Genomic DNA, 4,707 nt, shown 5'->3' with positions numbered 1-4,707 from the left:
GAGACGGCGGACGGAGCATGCGCACGGCCCTTTCCCGGCGGAAGCTTGCGCCGCCATCTTGAATGAGGGCAGCCAACCTCCTCGGCTGCCTTCGCGGTGTCTCTCTGCTGCCCGCGCGGAGGTGAAGAAGTCGGCACCCAGCCTGGCCCGCAGGAAAGGAATGGGAGTGAGAACGACGCTCATCGATCGCAGATTCGGTGCCAGGAAGCAAAATGGAGACACTTGTTTCCACTGACCTTCTGTCGCTCGCTTTAGGCCGCGGGAACGCGTAACTCTGAAAGCGACGCTGTAGGGAGCGTGGCGTTCGGGATTTCTCTTTAGCGCTGATTCCTCTCAAACACCTCTTGTCCCCAGTGCACCTGGTTTGTCCCGGTCTCCCTCCCGTCTTTGTTCAGGGCTTTCCCAGGAGAACCTGCCCAGTCCAAACCTTGCCACCGCCTCTCAACACTTTCTATTCTTAAAAAAAAAATAACTTTTTAATTACAATGGAAAAACAATATTATATATGCTTCAGGTGTACATAGTTATTAGGCATTTATATAATTTGTGAAATGATCATCCCATAAATCTAGTACTATCCTCTTTACCTGCCTTTTTCTCCTTAACACTTAGGACCGACTTGCAAACTAAATTTATGTACTTATTTTATTGTCTTTTTCTCCGTGAAGACAAGTCCTGTGTTTTGTTCAAGGCTCTAACTCAGTGGTTCTCAACCTTGGCTGCACATTAGAATCACCTGGTAATCTTTTTAAAATCCTAATTTCTGGGCCTCATCCTCCGGAAATTCTGTTTCTTTGTTACTAATGTTGTGGCCTCACCCCATAACAAAGAAACAGAATTTCTGGAGGATGAGGCCCAGAAATTAGGATTTTAAAAAGATTCCCAGGTGATTCTAATGTGCAGCCAAGGTTGAGAACCACTGCAAACTCCTAGAACAGTGTGAGCGCTCAGCAGGGCAAATTTATGCAGTGTTGAGGGGCCACAATAGTTTTAGGGGCCCAAGAAAATGTGGGGTTTTTTTCTTAATATTTTTATTGATTTCAGAGAGGAAGGGAGAGGGAGAGACAGAAACATCAATGATGAGAGAGCATCACTAACTGGCTGCCTCCTGCACGCCCCCCACTGGGTATTGAGCCTGCGACCCCAATCCAACCCTGGACCTTTCAGTCTGCAGGCCTACCCTCCATCCACTGAGGCAAACCGGCCAGGGCAAGAACGTTTTAATTTCTTTAAAAATCAGGAAAAATATGTAATAGTAGTTAATATGTAATAATGGATCCAGTCTGGATTATAGTCCTTATTCCAACAGTCATAATATATAATTTTGAATACACTTTTATGGAGGAAGGAGGCCACGAAAACAAAGTGCGTAAGGCCTACAAATAGAGCCCTGGAGCTCAGCAATGACCAAGTGGATGAGTAAACGAATAAAGAGGCCTCAGAGGTTGAAGCAGCCTAGTGGGCCCCCCTGCAATGAAGCCAGCTGCACAATCACCTCAAAATCCATCCCTCTTAGTGAAACTGCACAATCAATGAGTCTGGACTTGCCTGTCACTACTTGAGCCAATTAAGCAGAGATAGGGTTGAATCATCTATGAGCATTTATTCCAATAATGCTGGCAGTATGAGAGAGCATCAGGTCATCTACAAAATCTGCTCTGCCCCCCACCATAAGCCAGCTGCTTATATTGGATGGAAAGACAAAAATTACATAGGGAAGTAGGCAAAGAGATAAGAATGGGAAAGCAAAATGGGCAGTTTACAGGCAATGCAGGCTGGTGGTATATAAAAGGCTGGGGGTATGCAAAAGGCTAGGGATTTGCAAAGGCCTGGCATCTCTGGTTTCTGCTACAAGGTTGTTAATCTTTCCATGATAATAGGCAGCTCCTGAATGTAGAGGATGGGCCAGATTTCCAGGTGAGCTCCCAGGTCAGGTGCAACTCACAGCCAAGTTGGAATGTACTTCCTTTAATCAGAACAAAACAATCACGGTTAACAGAGCATGATTAATATTTCTTACTAGGGCCCGGTGCACAAAATTTGTGCACTCGGTGGGGTGGGAGGGTCCCTCAGCCTGGCCTGTGCCCTCTTGCAGTCCGGGAGACATCATTCGGACATCCTTAGTGCTACTGTGGAGGCCGGAGAGGTTCCTGCCACCGACACTGCACTCACCAGCTGTGAGCCCGGCTCAGGGCTTCTGGCTGAGCAGAGCTCCCCATGTGGGAGCGCACTGACCACCAGGGGGCAGCTCCTGCATTGAGATCCCTTCCTCTCTGAAATCAATAAAAAAAAATTTAAAGAGTTAAAAAAATAAATTTATGTTGGAAAATTTAATGTTTTCATTATAATCATTGTCCAAAACTTCTGTTGGAACTTCAATTTCTAAATGACTCTTGAAAGGTAATAATGGAGGCTCGACCAAGATGGCGGCATAGGTAAACACCGGAGACTGCTGCCGCAAACAACCACTTCAAAAATACAACTAAAAGACGGAACGGACATCACCCAGAACCACAGGAAGGCTGGCTGAGGAGAGACTCTTCAACTAGAAGGAAAAATAACAGCACACCGAGGCTCAGAGGAGGCGCAGTGTGGAAAATACTCAGGTGCGGAGGTGCGCGCGCAAAGCGGGCTGGTGGCTGAGAGCGCGGTTGTCGTTTTCGGTCAGGGGGGAGTCTCAGACTCTGAGCTCCAGATACGGGCGAATCGCTGGGGACTCGGACTCAAACGGGAGAAGCGGGAGTGTCTGGCATCAGTTGGAAGGCAGCTTTCTCTCTGAGGTTTGCAGCGGTTCCTGGGGTTCTGAGAAGCAGAGCCTCTGGGAACGGGACTGAGAGGGGCCATAACCGCTCCCTCCGCCCGCCCTGTTGAGCCCGCCCCGCCCAAGCCCTGCGCAGAGCCATTTGCCAGATCGCCTCAGGCAAAGGCTAGATTAGCACCTCCCCAGAGGACAGAAGTTTTCCGCGGCAGACACAGCTGATTCACACAGCCAGTCGGCCTGGTGGTCAAATCCCTCTAGTATTAACTACAACAATCAAGGCTCAACTAGAACAAGACTGCGCACAAAGACCACTAGGGGGTGCACCAAGAAAGCATAAAAAATGCGGAGACAAAAAAACATGACAGAAATGGAGGATATAGAGCTAAAAATCGCAATTTTGAGGGCTTGCAAAAATGTGCTAGAAGCTGTCAATAAACTTGAGGAGAGAGTCACGAAAACTAATGAGACCCTCGATGCTATGATAAAGAACCAACTAGAAATTAAGCATACACGGACTGAAATAAAGAATATTATACAGACACCCAATAGCAGACCAGAGGAGCGCAAGAATCAAGTCAAATATTTGAAATGTGAAGAAGCAAAAAACACCCAGCCAGAAAAGCAAAATGAAAAAAGAATCTGAAAATATGAAGATAGTGTAAGGAGCCTCTGGGACAGCTTCAAGCGTACCAACATCCGAATTATAGGGGTGCCAGAAGAAGAGAGAGAGCAAGATATTGAAAACCTATTTGAAGAAATAATGACAGAAAACTTCCCCTACCTGGTGAAAGAAATAGACTTACAAGTCCAGGAAGCGCAGAGAACCCCAAACAAAAGGAATCCAAAGAGGACCACACCAAGACACATCATAATTAAAATGCCAAGAGCAAAAGACAAAGAGAGAATCTTAAAAGCAGCAAGAGAAAGAGACTCAATTACCTACAAGGGAATACCCATACGACTGTCAGCTGATTTCTCAACAGAAACTTTGCAGGCCAGAAGGGAGTGGCAAGAAATATTCAAAGTGATGAATGCCAAGAACCTACAACCAAGATTACTTTATCCAGCAAAGCTATCATTCAGAATTGAAGGTCAGATAAAGAGCTTCACAGATAAGGAAAAGCTAAAGGAGTTCATCACCACTAAACCAGTATTATATGAAATGCTGAAAGGTATCCTTTAAGAGGAGGAAGAAGAAAAAGGTAAAGATACAAATTGTGAACAACAAACATGCATCTATCAACAAGTGAATCTAAGAATCAAGTGAATAAATAATCTGATTTACAGAATGAACTGGTGATTATAATGAATCAGGGACATAGAAAGGGAATGGACTGACTATTCTTGGCGGGGAAAGGGGAATGGGAGATGCGGGAAGAAACTGGACAAAAATCGTGCACCTATGGATGAGGACAGTGGGTGGGGAGTGAGGGCGGAGGGTGGGGCGGGAACTGGGAGGAGGGGAGTTATGGGGGGGAAAAAAAGAGGAACAAATGTAACCTGAACAATAAAGATTTAATTAAAAAAAAAAATTTGGCTCTCAAAAGAAATTTCAATCGTTGTTCTGTTGATATTTGGCTCTGTTGACTAATGAGTTTGCCGACCACTGGACTAGAGTTCCAGTGCACAAAATTCGTGCACTCAGGGGGGTCCCTGAGCCCGGCCTGCACCCTCTCACAGTCTGGGACCCCTCAGAGTCAGACATCCCTCTTGCAGTCCAGGACCCGTCGCTCCTTACTGCTCACTTGCAGTGGAGGCAGGAGAGGCTCCCGCCATCGCTGCTGCGCTCGGCAGATGTGAACCTGGCTTCTGTCTGAGTGGAGTGCACTGACCACCAAGGGGCAGTTCCTGCATTGAGCGTCTACCCCCTGGTGGTCAGTGCGCATCATAGTGACCGGTCATTCCACCATTTGGTCAATTTGCATATTAGGGTTTTATTATATAGG

Source organism: Myotis brandtii, unplaced genomic scaffold, assembly GCF_000412655.1.
Source record: "Myotis brandtii unplaced genomic scaffold, ASM41265v1 scaffold208, whole genome shotgun sequence".
Taxonomy (NCBI): Eukaryota; Metazoa; Chordata; class Mammalia; order Chiroptera; family Vespertilionidae; genus Myotis; species Myotis brandtii.
The sequence above is the reverse complement of the archived record's forward strand: the minus strand, read 5'-3'. Positions refer to the sequence as shown.